The sequence below is a fragment of the Protopterus annectens genome, chromosome 3.part0 (genome assembly GCF_019279795.1).
Source record: "Protopterus annectens isolate FY-2018-M chromosome 3.part0, PAN1.0, whole genome shotgun sequence".
NCBI classification, from domain to species: domain Eukaryota; kingdom Metazoa; phylum Chordata; order Ceratodontiformes; family Protopteridae; genus Protopterus; species Protopterus annectens.
Window position 1 is genome coordinate 1,825,808,473 of NC_056731.1, and position 26,910 is coordinate 1,825,835,382.

Here is a 26,910-nt window from a genome sequence, read left to right on the forward strand (position 1 = left end):
AAGTGGCATTCCTAATCATGACAGGGTGCCATCCATGATTATAGTGATCATTGTTCAGCCATACTCAACACTCAAGTGACCCATAATATATCACATATTTCCTTTAAGTGTTATTGGCCATGTTCAGATGGCCTACACTGGCCTTCCCAAACCCTAGCTCCACTATGTAGCATGATGCCTACCCTGAATGAAGCCATGTCCAACCCAGAGATGTGGACATGATACACTCACACATCCTGATTTCAAATAAACACATACTTCATGGACATCCACCTGTCTAGTACATGGATCATAACATGCCTGATAGATCCCTGTCCCATACACTTTATATGCCCCTGTCATACTATGCATCCCTGTCCAGCAAAGCTGCACATTGTCCCTCTTTGAGAAATGGTGTGATGACTGCATGGCAAATATATCAGTAACCCTGTGGATCAGTTCTGTGGCACTGATTAAACTGGCCACTGAAAGCCACCTGTCTGTTGGCTACAGCTTGGTATCCTTTCAGCCTAGGCTCATAAATGGCCCAGGGCATATAGCCTACTAGTTCACTATGACCATACATGCTATAGTTGATATCCAACCCTGTAAATACCATCAAGCTAGCCATTGTCCCATGTGTTTCACATGTGCAACACAGGTAATACATGGCAGGATGCTATACTGCTGTACTGTGCCATGTAGATGTATATGGTAAAACACATACATGTAAAAATTTCCATGAGCACATCTGCAGGGTCACAGGTCATGTCCCTTAAGGCTGTGTATGACTATATATGTGACATATACACAGCATTAAGGTCTCTTGCATTAATGTGAACACATCCAGGCATGTGCTGATAGGTAAAGACACCAGTACAGGCAAACAGACATACCCACATCAAGAAAAAATCCACATGGAGTATGAGCAATGTCATCACTTGACACACACATATATGGTGATAACATCAAATCACCAGTAAGTGTCAAATATGTGTGAGTTAAACATGTCAGTGGTGTTAGTGTCATGCAGATTTGCAAAGACATATTTGTAATCATAATAAATGTGATGCACATGTATGTGCAGCTGTACTTCTGTACTTCTCTGTGAGTTAATGTGACCTATCTCCATCATTATGCCTTCCAGGTATGCCACGTACCAGGCTCTCACCATACACCTGCTTGGAGGATGAGGTCCTCATTCCATACCTCCTTGACAACCATGAAACACTCTTAAGCCATGTGCCACAGTCTGCACAGCAGCGAGATGCCCTTCGCAGAAGGGTAAATGATGTTGGCGGCCACAATCACACCTATCAGCAGGTGTGCCAACACTGCACCAACCTCATTAGATGGACAAAACAGCGTGCAAATGCAATCGCCAGGGAACAAGCTGCAACAGGTGGGTGCTACTCACCCAGCCCCCACTCACATGTACCGAGGAGCTACTGGCCAACCTGAGGACACCTGCAGAACTCCATCCACAAGCTTTAGCTGGAATTGTGGAGGTGGGTGTCTCACAACCACTGAGCCAGGAGTTGCCTGGTAAGTCACTACTGCACTTAGAACACAACTATAATTCATATAGTTACATGTGTTACTGTACAATATTTAATGTAACATCATATGCAAGGCATGTATGCACACATGCCACATACTATAGTTTGCTACTCTATGTATGCACAGATGTGCATATTCCATAGTATAGTCTATTGTACTGGCTTATGTGCTAACATACACATTGCACCCTGTAGCTATCACACAGGTGTGGATAATGATCTTACTGTTGTGACACTCCTATTTAGGTACCTCTGGCATTTCGCAGTGACAGCAGCCTTTTGCAGGTGAGATTGTTATTATTTATCAGGCTTGATAATGCACAGATCATATTAATTGCATGCTATCTGCCATGTGGCCATTTAACACATGTACACATAATGTATGGTGGTATGACTGTCGCGCAATGTCATGTGCTATCTGACATGTCCATGACATTTTGTGGGCTGACTGCAACACTGGTTAACTATCCTGCAAAACATGATATCTCTCATCCCAAACATATCACCCTTTGTCTGTATAACCCTGTCCTCAGTGGAGCATATGACATCTACGGGTGTATGTCATATGGGACAACACTGACATGTGGAATAGATGCCCATCACAACCATTGGACAAAACATGTTTACACATGGCCATGGAGGATGGCCAGAGACATGAAGCAACACATACAGTAGAAGGGGTGTACATGTGTGTACACACTGTTGAACATTGGCTCAACACAATACAACTATGGCCTTTGTGTAATGGTGATATTGCAGATGTGACACACTAAACATCATACAGGCCTGTGCACAGCTTGTGTAGGCATGACATCAAACCACCACATAACATGTCTTGAACATCTTGAGTGTGTCACGACATGAAAGCTTTCACCTATACAGTATTCAAATACATATATATGTTGCACAACATAAACATACAACCACATCAGGCCACAGATACAGTACATTCACCTTGCTGGTGTCAGACATCACTGTCATGCTTGCTCTTCATGTGTGTGTGGTACACCGATGGCATGTGGGACATGGAGTACTGCTAGGTTATCCATGTCTGGGCTTAGTTGCCAGGCATCAGCAATATGGTTGCAGATGTGCAGGGGTGTCATCTGTATACCCTTCAGTGACCTGTGTCACACATTCCACATTAGGGTTTAGTGTGTATACACCTCAGTGATGTGGGTCACATTCCACATTAGATATGTATTGTGTCTGAACACAGTCATGGCTATGAACTGTGTTTGTAACTCACACTGTATAGCAATAGTGAAGCCACATGATATCCTGCATTGGCTATGCACATCAGCTCAATGTGCAGTATGTCACTGTATATCTGTAGGGTGGACTGACAACACTGCGTCAGCTGAAGGTCCATGTTAGTATAACACGTCCCTGCATTGGGAAACCATTACATCACTGCATATTTGAAAGGACACCATTGTGTTAAACATGTATGCATGTCAGTTAACACGTCAGTAGAAGACATGTCATACTACATGTAATTGAGAAGGTCATATGCCACACATCAGGCTGGTGTACTGTTAACCTGTGCTGGTCTGTGGCACCATTAAAAAGTAGGGACAGCCATGTCAAACATGTGTGTACAGCCACATGCACATTGTCTGTAGATTCAGCTCAGGGGTAAGCAGAATAATGTTGAACAGACATGCACTGCTGTGCGGGAGATATGCAAGCTAGGGTTCAGGCAATCATAGTATTCACTCAACATACCCTTCTGCTCAAGTCCTCGTCACACATAGGGGCAGTGACCAACACAAAGCATGAGTGGCAGATGTACACAGGTCAGCTATGGTCTGTTAAAATGTGGGGCATGTTGCACAAAACATGGCAGTGTGGTGCAATGGTGCATAGTCCATACATTGTGTTGCAGGTTTGGGGCATGGCCTACTAACATAAATGGTGCAACACAGGGATGTATGTTAACTACTACTATAATTGAGTAAGGTGCATGCATTCTGCTATAACACATGCATGCTATTGTGTGCAACACAGGGATGTATGATAACTACCACTATAATTGTCTAAGCTGAATGCCTTCTGCCATATCACATGCATGTTGCATGCCGTTGGGTGCCATATCATGTGTCTCTGTCTGTGTGTGTCTGTGTGTCTGTGTGTCTGTACTGTGCTGTATAACTTGCAATGTACAGTTCTTGTCTGCCCCTTACAGGTGTTGCTGTAGGTGTGTTGCCCTCCTGCAGTCCACCTGATGTTAGTGTCCCCACAGACTCTAGCAGTGATGATGAAAGTATGACTGAGGCATAGGCAGGGCTGTCAGGGGCTGAATCTGTGCCATTGGTTGCCATTCCACCTGTATCCTCCTCATCCCCACACACAGTTTTCATGCCTACACATACCCCATCAACAGTGGCCATAGAGGCCCCTGCAAGACATAGCACATTAGCTGGTGTCACCAGACACATGTTTCAGGCTGTAATGGAGGCACAGGCACATGCTGAATGGCACAACAGAGAAGGTCTGAGGCTTCAGAGGGCTGCTGTCCATTCTTTAACTGACAATATCCAGGCAATTTCAAATGCTCAACATCATCTTGCAGATGTTTTCGATAGATGATTGGGTGACATGGTGGGAGTCCTTGACTGTTGCATGTCAATCCTCGAGCATGGAATGTCTGTGCTGGAACATCTGGTGGGAGTGAGGTGTCGGACACGTGGATGTAGGCCAGCTACATCAGCTGTTGAAGGTCTACGTGAACATGCTTCATCACATGCCCGCTCCCATAGTGGAGGTAGCAGCAGCAGTGCAGCTGGTGCTGTGCTGTCCACACCAGGACACAGCAGGTCACGTGCACGTGGACCTGGATGGTCCCAAATGGGACACGGTTCAAGTGGACATGTGTCATCAGACAGTACCCAATCTGGACCTCTGCCTGGTAGTGCCTGTGCAACCCCCTGGCAGGCGCAGGTCACGTGGCCATGGCCGGACACCATGAACTATAAACCCTGACATGTACAGTCTGCAGCTGTCAATAATACCCCCTGTGTAGGCCAGACACATGCCAGACCTGTGTGCATACATACACACACACACCAGTAACAAATGTAGGGCACCTCAACACACACACATAACATCTACACACACCCAATGAGATAAAAGGCCTTATCCCACACATATGATGTCATCCAATGGTGCAGCCTAGGCCTCTGGAAAACATTATCACCCTGTGCATATGATGATACCTGTGCTGCATCCCTGTCATCCACACCATCGGTGCAGGAATATGCTCATATAGTCTGATGCTCAGGGTGAACATATTAGGAAGACAATTGTAGATTACCATTGCTGAGTAGTGTTGACAGGCAGCAGACATACCATGTACTACAGTATTATAATGCATGTTGTACTTTTGACAGTATGTATCATGTGTAACAACAGTAACTACATGTTGATCTTGATGTTCCTGTTTAAGGTGTAATTGCATGTGCCGGGGATGTCAGTGTTTACAGTTAATGTCTTATATGTAAATGTAGACTAATGACAGGTCTGTATGACAATACCTGCATGCACTTTGTAGCTTCCACATCACAGTTATAATCTTCCAAGTTTGAAACATGTTTACTGATCTAATGATCCAACAGCATGATAGCTGTGTAGTAACCTACTACCAGTAATACCTGCTCCCATGACAGGATGCAAACACATATACACACCTACATACTCAGGGATTCCCAGACACAGTAACACACCCACACACTCAGGGATTCACAGATACAGTAACACACACTCTGACACACACACACAGTTGCCAGTGTTGGAATGAGAACCCGTGCCTATGTGCAAATCATCATTATGGTACTACACAATTACAAGACGTGCCACAGAGATTACACATGTACAGGTAGTCAGAATGGCCTAAGATCGAGGGATACTAAAATGCGGTGAGTGTATGTGGGGAGGAGGGGGTTCATCAGTAGGCTATGTAACAACAAGCCTCACCCCAGGGTGTACATGTTTACAGGCAATTAGAATGCCCTTCTAAGATTGATGACATCAACAGGGATACTAGATTGCATTGAGTGGATGGGGAGGGCCTCTTATAGGTTCATAAAATCATAGGTAGGTACTAGGCTATTGGCCCTGGGGCCTATACAAGCCCAGCCAAAAAGGTACCCTCGCTTTTGCCACCCATGAAAATTATTTTCCTGTGCCACTGTCAAGCAGAGTCACTGAGGTGATCCCCTGGGTGAATTTCCTATTTCCCATCCAATCATCAAGATTTTTCTTGAAGAGTGCTAATAAGGAGCTTTGTTTGATATAGATAGGTAGTTTATTCCAGAGTATGGGAAGTCTCTGGGACAGGAATCTATCCCTCCGGCATGTTCTCTTTAATGTGGTGACAAGTTTTAGGTCCCTATCATTTCACTATGGTAAAATACAGCCTCACTCCAGGGACCAGACAGCCATACATACACACACACACACACACACACACACACACACACACACACACACACACACACACACACACACACACACACACACACTGTGGCATTCACAAAGATATACACCTATGTCACACACATACATACACTTGACATGTGTGAGATTCAAACTCCTGCTTATGTCTTGCTTTCTACACTTCACTCTGTACAGATGTCTACAACAGTGTACAGGAGAGTGAAAAACATTTGGGATGTACTCCCCACCATACGTGACATATATGGACACACACACACCAGACACACACACACACACACCCACACATGCCAGTACTGCGAATCTAACACCTGCCTATCTCATGATAGGTATTACAGAGTCACAGCACTATTGCATGTGCTACAAAGCATACTGGCTCTTTCCTTTGCAAACTGTGCTGATATATGCACAATATATGCACAGGGGTGGTGTTGCTGTTACAGGTGTCAAGAGGTTTGCCTTCAGTGTCACCCTTACTGCATTCTACGTTGTGTGTCTTCCCCTTCAATTAACAAAACCATAGCTTAGGAGTTACACAGGTTATTGTAGGAATGGTTGTAACACACCTGTGAGCTGTCCTCAGTAATCATTCATCTGGGAAGTAGTCCCATCACTTAGTAGGTATGTCCAAACATCTGTCCATACCTAAAGTACAGCTTACTGTACTTTGAGCATATCACCATATACAGCTGGCAATTTTGAGGCTGCATTGCAACTGCATGATGTGCTAAGACAACAGTCACCTTCAAACATCAGACACTGCACATGCATGGAATCTAAACACACATCAATACATGTACACATATGCAGTCTCCATCAGTAAGTGGACTAGCAGGTCATGAGGATACATTCCACACCTTCCCCACACCATCTGTGAAACCTAGATAAGCATTGCACCATAACTGATGTTGTATTCATGTACTGGTAGGACACACAACCACCTTCACTGAGTAGCTAAGGGTACATGGATGCCAACAGCACATATTAGCAAAACACACACACAGCAATATTCCATGTCATGATCCCACAAACTGTTAGTTGACAGTTCCACTGTGAAGCCAGGGCACTGTAATGTCAACAGTGAGCACATCATATTTTCCACACACATATCATATTTGCCACACACACCTCATGATTACTGGAAGAGTGCCAGCAATGTGCTCTGTTTGAGCTAGGCATTACACTTATGCAAGCATGTGCAAGGTCTGTGGCTTGTAAACTTCTCACCCCAGCATGTTCTGGCTATTATGGTAATAAGGTTAATGTCCAGACAGCACACAGCATGCATGGCTTGCAATTGTTGACGTGGGGTATATGTAGGAGCTGTGGGTCATATGTGGCTGTACATATCATGGACATATCACCTGTAACTTCATAGGAACATACAGAGCATAGCTGTATTTCCCTGGGTCTATTAATACAGGCCATGTGTGTATGTCCTATGATCTTGTTATTTGGGTATGTTGGTAGGCATTGCATTTGGTGGACATGTCTAATGGCATACATGCCACTTGGGTTGTTGTTTGATATGATAGGTGTCATGGGTGACCAGTAGAGAGGGAATATTACCTCTGTCAAAATAGATATCAAACCTTATGTACTGTTAGCATTCAGCAGCCATGAACCTATCTTCCATGTGCATGTGCGTAATGAATGTAGCCACCTGTATGTACAAAGGACAACAACAGCTATGGTATTTTCATTTATGTTGTATGAGTGTGGGATGCACATATCCATGGCAGGTACATCTAGGTCATATCCAACCATGAGAGTGTTGTTTACTGGTGTACAGCTAGAGTCAACTGTGTTAATGCTGACAACATCCGAGGGACCCTGGAATGTGTACAACTGACCTGGTTACAAACAGTGGTATTACTGTATTGCATAACACATTATACAACTGTGTCAGTACATGGGTACTTTGCACAGTTGATGGAGGGCTAGGTGCAGTCCACCAGTCAAAGGTTATTTGGTGTTGTACCATACTATTTCATACCACATTTATGGATGGGTGTTTGTAATCTGAGGACATGGTGGTGAATGTATATGAGGATACAACCTAGAATGCAGCTTTTGCCACTGTCACCTGTACCTGACTCATCTGTGATGCATTATGTTGGAGTAGTGGTCTTTACTTGTGAGTAGTCTTTATGAATATGTAGACACCACCACCTGGAGTGGTCCATACCAGTGTTATGGCCCACATGTCTGGATCTGAGTTATATGGTGGTAGTGCTATTGTGCACTACAGAGCCTTCAGCCAGGTGTTCCTCACTGCACAGATGTCAGTATTCCCCATTGTAGGTTCTACATTGAGCAAATGGATTATGACAGTCACACATCTAGCACTGGTTAGCATAAGCATCCAATGCAATTGTCTTGTAGGTGTCAGGGTGTTGTTTAAGATATTTGCATTAGAATGGCACTATATGGGAAAATGTAACCTAGGTATTATCCACACTCCCTTGAATCATGGATGCATGTGATCTGTGACAAATGCCTGTCTTCTTTCAGTCATGTCATCCCGGAATGACAGACACTGGACAACCTCATAATTACAACAGGACATTGGCTCATTGTTTTGGTCAAGCGGTTGCCACTTGTACCATGACATCACTGCGAGTGGCAGTATTGTGCTTGGTATCAAATGCTACATCTTAGGTGACGGACAGCAGCAGACGTTGTGTAGATGACCAATGTCAGATATACTTAGTGGAGCGGTCCTGCTAATAATGACAACTACTAACACAGCTGGGAGAGGTCATCTTGACACCTGCATCTCAGTACTATTACACAATGGGGCTCACATATTATACTTGCACATGCCACTGTTCCAAGTATAATGCCTCTGCCCACAAAATGATATCACTGTATGCCTTTCATGACAGCAATGTGTGTGACACATGCTGTACTTTGCATCCACCTGTGTGTCACAGTTAACCAACTGTCTAACACTTCCACACATGCATGATCATGTATACTTCACATATATATGGCAGTACTTCATGTACATGTATGCATGTGTATCACACAGCACAGATGCAGATATATCATTTACGGGCCACATACAGGTATCTGATAGTAAACCTGCAAGATGTGCATATATACTGACAGTTAAGATGTACATAGCTGTAAACCTGTGCCTTTACAATAGGAGTCCATTACAACATGTTCTGTACATCTAAGTGTATGAGCATGCACACTGTGGCCTTCTGTGGTTAGAATCAGAGTGCATCCCAAACAGCCCTGTGCTACTAAGTGTATGAGCGTACCCACTGCCACCTTGTGTAATTTGAGTCAGTGCATCCAAACAAGCCCTTTGTTTCTAAGTGTATGAGCATGCCCAGTATAACCTTGTGTAGTTGTAGTCAGAGTGCATCCCAAATGGCCCTGTGCTACTAAGTGTATGAGCATGCCCACTGTCACCTTGTGTAATTGAAGTTAATGCATCCAAACAAGTCCTGTGATTCTATGTGTATGAGCATGACGACTGTAACCCTGTGTAGTGATAGTAGTTGTCCATTCCACAGAGGGGCATACTCCAGTTAAGGGCTTGTTGTGCTACAACTATACCTCTCAGGCATACCTATGTCTTACCTGCAGATGATGTGTCTTGTTTGTGTATACAGATTGTAATGGACTCCTACTTTAAACACACAGGTTTACAGCTATGTACATCTTAACTGTCAGCATCCCTGTTGATATCCTCAATCTTAGAAGGGCATTCTGACTGCTTTGAAATGTGTAATCTCTGTGGCATGTCTCATAACTGTGTAGTATTGTAACAGTGATCTGTAGATAGGCAGGAGTTCTGATTCCACCACTGGCACCTGTGTGTGTGGCAGAAAATGCCTGAGTGTGTGTGCCAGCAAGTGGTTGTGTGTGTGTATTTGTGTCTGTATCCTGTCAGGAGAGTGGGTTTTACTGCTTTCCAAAGAGAAACCACTTTTTGCACTGGCCTTTATCCTTGTCATCTGCTAAACCACCCTTCCCCCCTCCCCACTGCAAGTAAGCAGTCCTGTGATGTCACCCAGCTCAGAACCAGAATCAGATTAAGTGTAATTGTATGGGTGGTTCTGTGGCACATACCCCAACTGCATACCACTCTACTAGTTACCTTTACATAGGCAAGACTTGTAAGCACAATACTGGCAAGTGTGTGTGTGTTTGTGTGTGCGTGACTACCCTGTAGCCAGGCATACACATGTGTTATGTCTTTTACCATGCTGCACACCATGGTAGTCATCTGTGGTGAGTGGACTCTACAAATTACAACATAGTTAGGAATAGAAAGGAATATATAGTCAAGTAGGACTACTGTTGGGTATGTTATTTTCTTGTGCCACTGTCAAGCAGTGACACAGAAGTGGTCCCCGGGGTGTATTTCCATACCCATCATTCCCCCACCCAAACTCCACAATCCCCGGGGTATATTTCTTTAGCCATCATTCCCCACCCCAAACTCCACTTACACAACAACCATCCCGTCTCTGTTGAACTCATTAAGATTTAAATGTTATAATACAAGAGTTGCCTCTGTTTTGTGTACACTTCAATTCCTTTGGAACCCTTCCATGTCACAAAGAGTGTTCAGACATGCTTATATATATGGCTATAGCTGTATCTGTGTATATGCATATATATATATATATATATATATATATATATATATATATATATATATATATATATATATATATATATATGTGTGTGTGTGTGTGTGTGTGTGTGTGTGTGTGTGTGTGTGTGTGTGTGTGTGTGTGTGTGTACACATCCCGTAAGTGCATATATGTATTTAGTTATAACAGTTGTAGATATGTACACTTGTCTATGTTGTTTCAAAGAGTACAGTACATTCAAGGTTACTGTACATATGTACACAAAGTGACGGTCCCATTTGTTTTCAGTACTGTGGAATACCTGTAGTAAAATGTGTATTATAAAAACCATGAAACATGTATACAGCCCAGATGTCTTAGTGGTAAGTCCAGTGACCTTGGTGTGCATGGTCCAGGGCTCAAGACCTGCAAGGGTTGTTGATAATGTCATTTAGGGCTGAATAAGGTGGGTGTACATGTGTTTTTGCATCAGTAAGCAGTGGGTACACACAGTTAAAAGACATAAAACTCGCAGTACACTTGAAATACCCTTCTTTGGCAATCCTGCTGATGTCACCCACCTTGAAATACACCTCTGGGAGTGCTGTGACCCAGGAATTGCTGTAGTGTGTCCTGTAACTGTGTAATGCTGTAGTGTGATAAGCTAGTTTGGTAAGTGTTAAAATCCCAGACTTGCCAACTGTGTGTGTCTCTGTCTGCCTGAGAAGGGAACAATGCTTTTTAGAGTATGCACACTATTTGCAATTCATATACTCAACTTTGGCAAGGATGCTGATGTCACCCACCTAGAAATACACCTCTGAGAGTACTGTGACTCAGTAACCTCTGTAGTGCATCCTGTAACTGTGTAATTCTGTAATGTGGTAAGCTAGTTTGGTAGGTGTTCTAATCCCAGACTTGCCAAGTGTGCATGTCTCTGCCTGCATGAGAAGGGGACAATACTTTTTAAGAGTATGCACACTCTCTACAATTCATATACTCAACTTTGGCAAGAATGCTGATGTCACCCACCTAGAAATACATCTCTGGGACTGCTATAACCCACTAACCTCTGTAACGTGTGCTATAGCTGTGTAATGCTGTAGTGTGATCAGCTAGTTTGGTAGATGTTCAAATCCCAAACTTGCCAACTGTGTATGTGTCTCTATCTACCTGAGAAGGGAACAATGCTTTTTAGAGTATGCACACTCCATACAATTCATATACTCCACTTTGGCAAGGATGCTGATGTCACCCACCTAGAAATACACCTCTAGGATTGCTGCAACCCAGTAATCTCTGTAATGCATCCTGTAACTGCGTAATGCTGTAGTGTGATAAACTAGTTGGGTAGGTGTTCTAATTCCAGACTTGCCAACTGTGTCTGCCTGCGTGAAAAGGGTACAATGTATTTTAGAGTATGCGCACTCCTTACAATTCATATATTCAACTTTGGCAAGGATGCTGATGCCACCCACCTAGAAATACACCTCTGGGACTTCTGTAACCCAGTAATCTCTGTAGCACGTCGGGTAACTGTGTACTGCTGAAGTGTGATTTAGAACTGTGGTAGGATTCCATCCACAACCATGGCAGTTATGTATGTTTTGTGTGTGTTTCAATGTCTGTGTTGGGAGCAATGCATTATAGCCTACTCACTCGCATGCAGGACATTTACAATGCCCTACTTTGGTAATCCTGCTGATGTCATTCATTGTCAAATACACCTCGGGGAAACAACCTCCCTAGTAATCCTTGTGGTGTATCATGTAACATCTCCATGTAGTAGTGTGATATAGAGCTTGGTCATGAGTACTATACCCCCACATGTCAGTTGTGTGTGTCTCACTGTCTGTTTTGTAAGCAACGCATTTTGGGCTACTCATTTGCAGGAAATTTGAAATGCCCTACTTTGGTAAACCTGCTGATGTCATTCCTTGTGAAATTCACCTTTGGGGATGAGGTAGCCCAGTAATCTCTGTAACATGTGCTATGAGTGTGTAATGCTGTAGTGTGACAAACTAGTTAGGTGGGAGTTCTATTCCAAGACATGGCAGGTATGTGTGGTTGTCAGTCAAAGCCTGTTTGGAGGTGGCTGTGAGTGTTTAACCACTGGACATGTTGAGGTGCAGGTTTTGTAGTTTTCCTATATGGTGGCCATATTATATGTCACAATGTCCACCTCATGAGGATTACAGATTTCAATCAGCCAAGAGACTGGGTTGGCAAGCCATACCCCTACATCTGGCAAAAGGCCTGGTGAACAAAGTAACCAACCCTACTATTACCCAGAATATGGTCTGAACCCATGTGACATACACAAACACACTTGCCTAGAAAATCCCGCTATGTTCTAGCACCCTGCACATTGTTGACAGATAGTAGGTATGGTTTGATTGCAGTAGGGTGCAGAGGGCATGGCACCCTGTCCACCAGTACAATAGGCACATAATTGCAGACAATGTGCCTTCACTATGTACCGCACTGGACACCTGCAACATATGTGATGCCATCAAATGTGATCCACAAAGGACATACAATGCCTTACACACATGCCCTGTATGGACAGATGCCACTGACACCAGGGAATACCTGTATCATGCTATCAATGGAGGTACAGGGTCAACCTACTGTCTATTAACAGGTCCTGCCACACCAGACCAGGATTGGCACATCTGATGATGACAGTCTGTGTACATAACATGTGCCAGGCAAACCAGGTACACTTAAACATGTCACTGTACATTAATGTGGGACATGCACATCCCAGGCAATGTCCATGTCAAGGACTATCAAACACAGACATGGCATGCATTGCAAAGCAATGGCCACACACAATAGTAACCAGGATGACAGGACGGTTAATACAATACCCATCTGTGAGGGACATTGCAGACACTAAACCCCTGAACCACACTGCAGACCATTGTCAGGTGGCCTGATGCCAAGGATTACCCCTTACCCAGCCTTGTACAGCTATCTTGCACAGCCTACCACTACACACCCATGAAACAATGCACACATGCATGTCAGTACTGGCACCTTGTGTCTGCATGTGGGGTGTGATGTTCCCAACCACAGTCACACCCAGTATAACTCCCACTGGCATACTGACTGATGTCAGACATGTTCACATGCCCTAGCCCATAGAACCTCAGGATAACCCCTGTGGTGCATGCAGTACCTGTGTATTACTGTAGTGTGGCAACTAAATAGTTAGGAAGTGTATTTGTGAGCCTGCCAAAGTGTGCCAATGTGTCTGAGTCCCTTAGAGAGTGTGGTTGTGTTGACAATGACATCTGTTCATGTGGACAGCCATGTGTGCTGCACCTAATGTATGTCTACTATATCTGTTGCAGATGTCGTCACCAGTGCACATATATGTTCTTACTAGCATGTCAGCTATGTGGCACATGGCGTAACTGCATGCACTTGTAATAGTAATGGCTAGTCAGTCAGGGGTTTGAACCCCTGTACTTGTAGGTGTGTGACAGAACATGCTTAGGTTTTAGTCTCCCAGCCCTTTTCTGATGTACTTTGCCTCTGTCTGTCCCTCCTATGCACTCTCTGGTGGGTGTGGAGATGTACAGCTGCTCAGCAGCAGCTTGTGTTTTGTAAGTTATGGTCATGATCAAGTGATGGCCTCTGCACCTATTGCAGCCCTCCTCTAGCTGATTGCATGTGGAACAGCTGTGGTGTCATCCCCATAGCCAATTGCATGGAAACATAGTACAATATCTAGGAACATCATGTTGGTGTTTACCCATGACAGTTGCTGTGAGTGGAACCTGGATCTGGTGTTTGGTAAACAGCATCACAGATGAAATCTAGATATTCCTCAAACTACATAGACAGTGGAAAATTGCCTAAAGACAGGAGGGTGATGTGCCAGACATGACTACAGCATGTAAGTGTAGCTATGCTTCATTTAGACTACTGCCAATTTAACAGGTTGCGTGTGGTAAGGACTAGTCTGCATGTTTTAATAACTGACAAGAAAACCCCCATCTGTAGGGTCATCTGTGGACTGGTCAGTAGGTGGAACCATTTGTTTCTTGTGTTACTCACAGAACACACATCTGTGAACTGCAGAAGCATAGTGTGAGGACTGCAGTCAGTACACCATGACAGTGATGAGAGTTACTGCCATTGCATCCCTGATTGGAAATACGTCACATGGAACAGTGGTATGACAGTCACTGTCTGAGGTTATCACAGTGACATGCCAATAATTGGCCACTGTTCATAGCTGCAGTCACAAGTCATCTACGCTTTGGACAGATGCCATGCAGTATATATGCATGTGTTGTGCTCCCTCTGCAAATGTATGACATCTGTTGTCTTGGGTTGATGGTAATATCTATGCATGCTTTGTTAAGTAATCCTGAATGTTGTTGCCTATTACTAAGCCTTATCTGTGTTAAAACTGCAATGTCATAGGCTGTATGGGATTGGAGGTCCTGGCGGAGCTACCTGTCCAACTTCAGCAGGCCATGGCACCGGGCACCAGCACGTCTGGGGCCCAGACTTGGAACTTCACCTCTGTTGGCTTTGCATCAACTTCTGTTGGAACCGTCACTGAGGATGGGGCTTGCCCTTTTGGGAGCAGGTCCAGACAGGAACCTGTCAGCCATCGTACAGTCCAGACCGTGGTGCGTAGGGGGCTCAATAAGGGGTTTAGTGGTCAGCTACGCCAGCTCAAAGGCAGAGTGGCACATTTAGAGGGTGAGCCTGCCCCTCCTAGACAGGCCCCAGCACAGCTATCTTTGCGGCTGTGAAGGTGCAGTGGTAACTGCCCATGGGTGGGGACCTCCATCCCACTGTTTCTGTTTGGGGGCTCATGGGCTTGTGACTGCCAAACACCCCTCCCCATCCAAGGTGTATCCCCCCACATGTCATATACCGCCCCTGTATGCTGTCTTGTCTGTCATCCTACCCAACCTATCCTCCACGAGCATACCTACTCTACTTCCCCAACACCCCACTCTCACCTTATGAAAATGGAAACAAAAGGTCAATCTGTTCCCAGAACAACTTTTTCCCCATACATAGCTGTCCATTTCGCACACATGTCCACTGGACACATGTAACCTTTTTAATTTGCATCACAACATACTACTGTTGTCCTCACCCCTCTCTCAGGCACACAATCCTGGTATGCACATGACTCCTAAAGGTTCCAGGTACACGTGATGCAGATGGCCCCATTGTACACACAACACTACCAGTCCCTCTATGGTTACCCCATTTAGCTTTTTAATGATGATGATGTTGCACACAGCACCTTGAAAGAATACTGTTCTCACATAATGACTGGACAGGAATTGTTTTGCTAATGTAAATAAAATGCTCAAAGTGATGTATTTGGGCAATGTACAAATGTTTGCATGTATTAATGACACATGTCTGTCTGAGGGAGTCTTGATATTACATAGGATAACACCACTACATAATACATGACTTGCTGGTGTTTCCCTTTTCATTCTTTTTTAATGCTTTGTTGTCACATGGTATGTTCTTGATATATATATATATATATATATATATATATATATATATAAAATGGACATAAACACAAACGCACATACATCTACATAATGAAATACATTTCCTATACTATTAAATGACTGTGCTGGATGATATGTTTGTGATAACATCCGATGTCTGTATATCTGCCATGGCTTAGTGGTAAATCATATTGGCTGTGGTGTGCAGGGTCCTGGTTTTGAGCCTTGCACAGGTAATTTATTTTGTTGCTGGGCAGAACAAGGGCCGTTGGATCGGGAGTGATTAAGGCACTTTTAAGCAGTTGTGAGCAGGTGTGCATGGGTTTGCGTGACGGTAAGCAATAGTTACTTTTCGTTACAGTTCCCTACACTCAGTTACCTTCTTGATTGCTTAACCTGTGTAGGCAGTGCTTACCCCCTACAAACAGGCTGAAACCTGATCACTGCTGCTTAAAAGTGCTTACGGCTACTTACCCCTGCATTAATTTCTTTAAAAGAAAAGAAAAAAGGGGTGATAGGAAAGTGGTGAAAAAGGGGCACAAAGAGGGAAAGACACCAGGCAATCTAGCTAGGGATGTGCAGGAAGGGTGTAGAGAAGGTCCATAGCTGTCCATTTTCTTCTATAGCAACGGCTGTGCATATGCAATAAATTTGGCGGTACATTTGGACACTCGCAACCCTGAGAGAGGGGTGAGGACAACAATAGTATGTTGTGATGCCAATTAGAAACGTTTACATGTGCACAGTGAACACATGTGTGAAATGGACAGCTATGTATGGGGCGTGCTGTTTTTGCGGTAACAGATTGCCCTTTTTTCTTTTATGTTTAGGTGACAGTGGGATTTTGGGGAAGGAGAGTAGGTATGATCAGGGAGGATAGGTTGGGTAGGATGACAGACAAAACAAACAAGATCCATACAGGGGCAGTATATGACACATGTGGGGGGGAACACCTTAGACAAGGAGGGGTGTTTGGAAGTCGCAAGCCCATGAGCCCACAAATGGATACAGTTGGACTGAGGTCCCCACCATGGACAGTCACCACTGCACCTTCACAGCCCAGAAGGTGGCTGTGCTGGGGGCTGTCTAGGAGGGTCAGGCTCACCCTCTACTTGCACCACTCAGCTCTGAAGCTGGCATAGGCAGTCTCGAATCTCCCTGTCGAGCTCCCTATGCACCATGGCCCAGACCGTACCATGGGTGACAGGTTCCTGTCCGCTCCCACTCCCAGGGGGGCGAGCCCCATCCCCTGTGGCAGTTGCACCCCAAGGTGGTGCAGGTCCAATGGATGAGGAGGTCCCAGGCTGGGCCCCAGATGTGCTGGTGCCCGGTGCCATGGCCAGCTGAGGTGGGACAGGTGGGTCGGCTGGGAACGGCCTTCCCATATGAGCTATGTTGTAGCACATTTAAGGCAGATATAGGTTAGTAATAGTCAACAGCATTCATGATTAGTTATAACAGCATGCATTGGTATTCCCATCACCCAGGGCACCAGATATAAAATAGTTGCAGAGAAGGCAGAACACATGCATATATGGGTAAACAATGGCCATTACAACAACATGCAGGATTCATTGATGGCAACAAGACACCAATATGGGCGTATTTTAACATGGCACATGCATAGAAACAGATGTGAATATTTATAAACCAATATACCAACAAAAGTTAGGAGTGTAGACATACCAAATGAGTTGTGTAAATCGGTTATTTTTGCACATATGGTAGGGGTGAGAAAGAGAGAGTTAAATTAACAACTAATAAATCCTTGTAGTTTCCACAACATTCATAGTCACTGCAGTGGTCTGTCCCTTACATGTATTATTACACTACCCAATGGCATTATATTGTACATCGGTATGTTTGTAGATTAGTATGTATGGGACCTGTGTCTTACGTACAGGCTTGACAAGATGCAGGTATTAATGCAACATGTTTTGGGACTGCTGTCATACACTTTGGGTGAGATGCTGGGATGACAGGTATGCTTGCATGTACATTCTCTGACTATGTACAGGTCTGACTATCAGTTATATGTCATTAACAGCTGTGTACATTTCTTGGATCATCACACTAATTTGTCAGGAGAACAAGGCAAAAGGCAGGTGATATGGGCCATATATCAGGGCATACTGGGCAGATTGGAAAAGCTGAGGGGTATGAATATGCATACCACTTTCTATTTGAGCATTCTAGCAAACTCTGTACAGTTGTTAAGTGTATATATGCATACAGCTTTTTCTCTGAACATTCTAACAAGCTGTGTGCAGTTGTGTGGAATGATTATACATACAACTTACTGGTGTTCCTGGGATCCAAAGCCCTGCTGTGTGTGACAAAAGCATTACAGTTAAGAACACTGTACACTATGCTATCAGGCAATTGTTGTGAGGCTTTGCAATGCATTTAGTCTAATATGACTGACCTGTTTGCACTTCCAACGTTGTTATACAGCACTTCATAAACATTTTTATCTGCATACCACAGTGTGTGTAACACTACTATGTGGGGGGGAACACCTTAGACAGGGAGGGGTGTTTGGAAGTCGCAAGCCCATGAGCCCACAAATGGATACAGTTGGACTGAGGTCCCCACCATGGACAGTCACCACTGCACCTTTACAGCCCAGAAGGTGGCTATGCTGGGGGCTGAGGCTCTTACATTTATTTGTTAAGACAGTACATGCAGGCTATTTACTAACCTGCCTCGCGACGTATCCTTTGCAGCCTAGCATCATAGGCTTGCTTGTTCGCAGCATGCTCATCTGCAGCTGTCAGAGAAGTACAGTGATATTTAGCCATACCTATCCATAGTATACACAAGCTAGGCAATTATTAGCTACATAGTGGAAGGAGTACTTACTCAGTTCTGGGGCATTCTGCATCTGCCTTGCTTCCTGGATCCACTGTTCCAGGGCATCCCCCCTCTGCCTCTTCAGGTCTGCATGGTGGTGCCTGACCTGCTTACCAGTCCGGCACTAGTGAGGTCACAGGCGAGACTGTCCCAGGCCTCCATTTTGTATTGCGAGCCCTGGTACTGGCCCTGCAGTAGTCTCCTGTCATGGTGCTTTACCAGGAGCCATACCATGAATTTGGACTCCTGAGTGCCCCAGCGTTGTGCTCTAAAGTGATTGCCTTCTCCCACTCCAGTCATTCTGCCTGCAGGGGGATGTTACAACCAGTTATGAGCCGTATTCCCGCCTCTTTGGTTTAAGTAGGGCCGGATTCCCGCACTTTTCCATAATTGGCCAGTTTCAAAAAGGCTAAGCTATGTCTTATTCATTACAGGTTATATATGTGTCTGGTATCTATGATTCATGTGTACATACACTGTATGGGGTCCTGGGGACTTCATAACTTTATTACAGTGACACCTCAACTCTATGTTAACTGCAGTACTCCAATTCACATATTTATGGTCTGTGGCGGGTTATAGATCATTACAGTGTACATAGATTCAGTTCACATGTTTGACTTGATTTCCCTGTGGTGAGGATTAGTTTGCTGATACCTCCTTTATATGTATTGCTATCATTGTGTAGTGGTTAACTACTGTGACTGTGATGTACCGGGTCCTGAGTTCTAGCCTTGCCGAGGCTGTTTATTTTGTTGTTGGCCAGAAAATGAGCTGTTGGGTACAGAGTGATTAAGGCACTTTAAAGCAGTTGTGAGGTGTGCGTGGGTCTGCGTGGAGCTAAGCAATGCTAACCAACGATTACAGTTTCTTACACTCAGTTAGCTTCTACATTGCTTCACCAGTGTGGTACTCGCATACCAGAGGCCAAACAGGCTTACACCCGCTTGCTCTCACACTTGCAAATGCACTGCATTTGGTGTTTGCATCAGACACTCACACCTCTGGGTCGGGTGAGGACTACAATGATACCTTATTGCTTATTACATTGGCTTACATGCCTACAGTGGGGTGTTGCGAATATGTGTTCGTAGGTGTTGTGTACTGGGTTATGCAACGACAGATATGGTTATACCATACTTAGCCATATAAACTGGACTGTGCTGTGGTGGGACCCATATTGGGAATGGCTGCCCATTAGGCGTAAGCATGCCGGTCGACTGTACAGAATCCGTGGCCTGTCCAGAGTTTGCTTCATACTATTGGTGTGTTCCTCTTACTATCTGCACTTATCTGGCAAATACCTGGGAACTGACACCATTAAGTACAAACAAGTAATTGGGTTTAGGACCCTACATCCTTCAGATGAGTCATGCTAATGCATAACCTATTATTCTATCAGCTTTCTAAGGTTGTAAGTGGAATATGTGCTTTCTGTCCTTATTTGTTCCCCCAATGGTTTATGTTCTGTCCAGTGGTTTTCCTCTTAGGGGTTGAGAGGCATGGTCATAAGCTCTGCCCATTTCGGAATATTACTTACATCCCCGGGGCGGTCCTAATACAACTGCACCAGCCAACACCTGCATGCCTAGGCCCATAATTGCATACCCATAGTTTCCCCACCTGCCCTTCTTCTACAGCACTCATAGATTCATAAGTTCATAGGTAAGTACTAGGCTATCTGCACAAGGGCATTTATAAGCCTAGCCAGAATGTGTTGGCTTTTGCCACCTCCTTAGATTAGTTCCCAGTGCCCCTGCCCAGCAGAGCCATTAGTTCTCTGCTCCACTGTCCAGCAGAGCCACTGCAGTGATCCCTAGGGTAAATTTTCCGTTTCCCATCCAGCCATCAAAGTTTCTCTTGAAGAGTGTTAGTGAGGGGCTCTGCCTGAAATATATTGGAATCCTGTTCCAAAGCATGATGAGTCTCTGGGACAGGAATCTATTCCTCCAGCATGTCCTATTTATTGTTGTGGTGAGGTTTATATCTCTAGAGTGTGTGGCTCTCCAGGACCTTACTGTGGGTGCAGGTGGGGTCTAACCACACCACTACACACTGCCCACTCTCCACGTGTCAGGACCCATGTTGTGCATTGTGTCGACCCATGGGTCATCAGGCTTGCACAACCTACTGTTCCATGTACGTATACAGTCTGGTTGTATGAATCATTACAGGGACTGACTCCGATGATCATTAATTTTTGGGGTGTCCCACAAGGGACATTAATGTCTTTGTTTCAAGACTAGACCTGGCAGGTCTCCCCCACTGGTAGTATCCTGCCTGTAGTCTGGCAAGCAGTGGTGTCTTTACTTGTATCATGTGTTTGTATGTTTCACCTGTCTAAGTGGGGGTGGTCGATGCTACATGTTACACGTTTGTTGATTGGACCCCTCACCCCCATCTGCACGGCCTGTGAACATATGTAATTTGTAACTGCTGTTTCATATCCTAGCTATTTGCATGTGTATATTTACACACACACACACACATATATATATATATATATATATATATATATATATATATATATACGCAAACGCACTTATACTTGCTTACTGGTACTTCTATATGTTTACTACTGCTTATTTGTGCTTACACCTGCGCACTGGTGCCTTATTCATTATGACACTCTCACTTTGATTGAATGAGATTAGTTAAACATTTCATGCAGTACTACAGTTCACATTTACATGTTATTATGTAGGTTATACAGCAAAAGGATGTATAAATATGTTCATATACACATTCCACATGGAAAATGATATGTGCTATAGTGGGACACAAACCGTGCATGACTGTTCATTAGGCAGATGCTCTAACCACTACACTATTGACGTTAATGTTGATTCTGTATGTTATTTTCTATTTGGATGATTTTGATGTGTAAGCTATGCTAAGCAGAGGCCAACAATGCAAAAACACGCTGCGCTTCCCTTACACTTTCAATAATAAAGCAATACAAATGTAAAATAGGGACACAGGGAATCTAATTGTGATAGTTCTAGGGATGGGGCTCAGCATTCCACTATGTGCTAGTGTGTTTACTACTTTTATTTTATTTCAGTGTTCGTGGACACTCTTGTATGCTTAGCATACATTTCAGTATCCACGGACACTGAATTAATTGCTTACTATTAGAGGCAGGCTCTAATAGTAAGCATTGTAGGTTGTGCAACTGTGAGGGCATGTTTAAGCCTCCGTAGAGCACTTAAACATGCCCCCTGCACTCACACACATTTCCTGTGCATGTTGTGGGTGTGGCAGCGTGCCCTCATAAATATTCATATGGTGCTGCTGCACCATCTGTAAGGAGGACGTTCGGTGCAAGGCTAAAACCGTCCTTGCGCCAAGCTTTATGAATCCCGGGTAATGCCTTGTCCCATCTTCACAAACCAGTGACTTTCTTCTGACTATTCCTTTGTCTAATGAATGGTCTTCCACTTCCCATTTACCCTCTCCCAGCTAAAATACTTGCATCATATAAACTTCTCCATCATAAAAAATACATAAATAAATAATAATTACCAAATAACTGCTTCTGTGTTCCATTGTACTTCCTCCCTTTCTGTTTTACTTCAGTTATCATAAAACTACTTTTGTTTTTTCAGTAGAAACCTGTACAAATTTTCTTTTGATTTTACCTCCCTTCCACTTTCCCATACACTGGTTTCTTAAGTCCTTTAATTGGTCCTCATGTGTTTCCTTGTCTTGGTTCACTTTTCTTTTCTAGTCTTTATAAGCTCATGATTTACAGTTATTTGTTCTATATGTTACCATATGTCCTATTTTTTATTCTACACTTATGGTATATTTATCTCTTCCTCCAGTCTCCTGTCATACTTTAATTGTTTACCATTTCTTTTAGATATTTCTGTTTTTTTTTTTTTGTCATATCCCTGTACTAGTCATATGATTCCTGATTTCTTTCCCTAATCCAATTTACTGTAATCCCACATCCTCCTTCTGTTTCATGTATTTTTCCTGTCCTGATACTAATTAATTCTGTTGTTGTGTCCTAACTGCACAACAATAAAGTATTTGCCACCACTCCCTCCCTCTACTCTGTCCTGTTCAGATCTAAGCCTGGAATTTTACACTCCCTGGGTGTGTTATTCAGTTTCTGTGTAAATCCATGACATACCTGTCATTGATGCTGTGAATTTCTGATTTGACCCTAGCAGATTAAAATTATCCATAATTTCTACACGTTTCTTGCATCTCTGTCTGCTAATATTTGCTTTTCTTGACTTTGTCATAGTACATTGTACTTGAAGGGTCCTACACACAGAGTCTGTTCTTAATTATTTCCCTTTTCATCACACATCAGTAATACGTTCATAGGTTCATAGGTTGGTACTAGGCTATCGGCCCTAGGGCCTATGCAAGCCTAGCCATAACAATTCCCTGGATATTTCTTCCCACAATATAATTGCTTGAAATCTCATACTTAAATGACATCTCCTCTTCCCACTTCCAAGTTCAGCAGCATTTCTTTCTCAGCTTTCATTGATGCATTATATTCAGTCTCTTCCTTCACACACATTGCTGTGCTTAACTTTCATATCCCTACTTTCATTTCTAACGTTCCTGTATTATGGACCTGACATGCCATGTACACCCCTTTCTCTAACTTTATTTCTTAATTATCATCACTCTTCCTGCTTTTATTACCTCCTGTTTCTTAGCCATTTCCTTCTTAGTCTCCAAACTTTGATTAGCATCACCTTGTAATGTTTCCATTTACTTCTTTGCCAATATTACTACTTCCTGCTAGCACCCATATTCTCTGACCTATTTTGACAAGCAGGATCCTTCTTCCCAACGTCACCTTCCATCTGAGTTTAATTGCATGACTGTCTGACACTAGTTCCTTCAGTCATCCATAGGCAATGTAGTATGATGGGACCTGAGGTGGGGACAACCCTGTTGCACTTCATCTTCTTGGCCAACACCCCAAGTCCCCCCTCTGTTATAATTGCCTATTACTTCCACTGCTACCTTGGGTAAATGCTCTTTTTTTACTACACTTTATTTTCTGATTGTGCTGTTTGTTGGAACAATTAAAACATCAGAGAATGCAGTCAGGTTTCTTTGTTACCCATAGCCAGCTGGTCACTGCCTCATCTTTTCTCAGTTTATTCACAATCTCTCTAATAAATAATGCTATTGCATGTGAATCACTATATTCACTTGCATGTAAATTACTATATGCTGGAGTAGCACAGCTTCTTTATGATTGTTCTTCCATACCTCATCCTGATTTGGCTAATACTAGTCCAAGGACCAGCTGTGCCACAACTAAGCTCATTTTATCAAGAAGAAAACAGGCTTAACAAAATTAGATGCTTGTTATAATAAGATAGCTAGATTTGCTACCAACTCACCATATAGATCACATCACTGTACTGCCTTACATCAACTAAATTGGATAGAGTTACCCAATTATTTTACTCTCACCCAATTTACAATGGCCTGTGATGTAATATACCAGCCTGACAGTTGTCCAACACTATGCAATCTACTTCAGCCTGAATCTAACAGAAGACACCTGAAATACTCTGATAAACTCCTCTTACAAGTCGCAAAAGCTAACAATCACTTTGGAGATGCTCTCTAATCAAATCTCCATGTGTTGGAACATAATCCCCCACCACATTTTAACCACTGCCAATCCCTCACAATTCAAAATGTTTCTAAAGTCACATCTGTTTAATTTTTGACTCTGCTCATGTCTGACTATTATTACCATTTGTCATGGTTTACATTCAGCTGTATTGTTTTTCTTATACATTCTTTATCTTTTTTTTCCTGTGCAGATGTTCACTGTCTACTTGATATATGATTAACTTTTTTCACCTATAAACTGATGTTAAGCATCACCTTACTTTCTCTCTCTCTGTATTCTGGTTAGCCTCTTTTTAATTACTTGAATTATCTCTTTGTTCCCAAGCACATCACCTATCCCTTGTACAATGTTTTAAATACTATATTAATTTGACATTGTCACATTTATCTTAATTCATGTTTAAAATATATTAATCATGAAACATTTATTTCTTACCATTTTATTATTATAAACCCAAGGCAGCCTGGAACCATAAAAAATACACTCCAAAGGTAATCCAAAAAAAACATTTAATGTAAGCGCTTTTGCAGTGCAACTGACTGCTTCATGAGATAAAATTCAGTTTAATCAAACATACTATTTAAAAGACCATAGACCAATGAGAACATTGCATTCATTAACAAGTAATGACCAAGTGTTGATTAAACTAAAATCCACACCCATCAGAGCAAAAATAACCATACAACAGCTTTATGTTAAAATGTACATGTGCCCTCATAAAATTTATATTTATATATACATATATATATATATATATATATATATATATATATATATATATAGAAAATTACATATTTAAAAAATCAATACACTGGAATAAATCTCTGATACAGCAGCATGTGAGAGATTTATTCCAGTGTATTTCTTCTCTTTAATTATTTTATATATGTAATCTTTATTTGTTTTATGTGTTTTATATATAAATTTTCTTGAGGGTACATATACATTTTAACATAATTCTATTTTTGCTCTGATGGTGTGTATTTAATCAACACGTATGTATAAGTTATGCTCCATAATATTTTTAATGTATAATATTTTAAATGTATTATGTATAATTTGTGTTTTCTGTTTATTGTATTACTGTAAAACTTACTATGTCATTTATGTTATTTGTATCGTTTAGGGCTTTCCCCCTGGGCCTCTGCTAAAAATGAGCCTGTGCCTAGTCAGATTATCCTGGTAAACAAAAGTCAAATAAATAATAATAAATAAATAATTTTCCACCCAATTTGTCCCCTACCGCAAGGAGTTTTTCATGTCTTGTTAACTGAACTAGTCTGGCCCTCCATTTTACTAGCTAACGTTTTCCTGTCACACTTTCCTCTTTGGTTTCTTACACCGCTTTTTCATATCTTCTTTATCTTTGCTAACTAGTCTCCCCGTATGATCTTTCTACCCTTCCCTCTACCTTTCCATTTCATTTATCTTTCTCCTCCCTTGCCTCTCCTCTGAGCAGCAATTTTATGCTCTGTCACTGCTTTCTTCCCTTTTTCTCTCCCCTTTACCACTTAATTTAATATCTGGTCCTGATCATTTTCCAGTACTTCACTGACATACTCATCTTGTGTTTTGCTGCACTGTTCATTTTCTTTCCAGTTCCTGTGTTCTGCACCTGTTTTTTTTTTATATATATCCTTCTATCCTTATCAAGTTTTCTCCTTCATATCACAATTAACTGGTCTAACTTCCATGCCTGTCATGGAAGCTGTCTTTATCTCCAGCAGGTTTCACACCTACTGCAACCTCAGCCACACCGCTACCTTACAGCACACACACTTATTCTGACTGTCTTCACTGCTTTCCAGCCCATGATACATCCCTTGCTTTAAATCTTTCTCTTCCTGATTTTCTTTTCACTCTGTAGCAAATAATCCTTGCCAAATCATGCAAACCGACACTTGCAAAAACTCTCTAGGCATCCGTTATTCCTTCCACTGCTGCAGGAATTGGAGTCATGTGTCAGGTGATGCAGCATGTTTCCCTGGACAGCACTGATAACTGATATTATTAGAACTTGAAACACTGCAGAATTCTGAGTTTTTGATGCCTAGGACCTACGGGTAGACTGCGATAACATTGTCATGAATCTGCTGCTTTACCTAGGAGCACTGCCATAGCTTGTCAGTCCTGCACTGACTTACATGCATGAATTATTCACAAGTTCTATTGCTGCAGTGTGTGTGGACTTGCTCCTCACTTTCCATTAGGGTATTTTGGTAACTGGCACAAATCTAAGTGTTTCTTCTAAATATTCCTTCTCCTTTTGCCTTTCTTCCTCCACTAGTGTCTGAAGCAAAGGTAAATGTTGTTTGATTAAGTAAGACGTTATT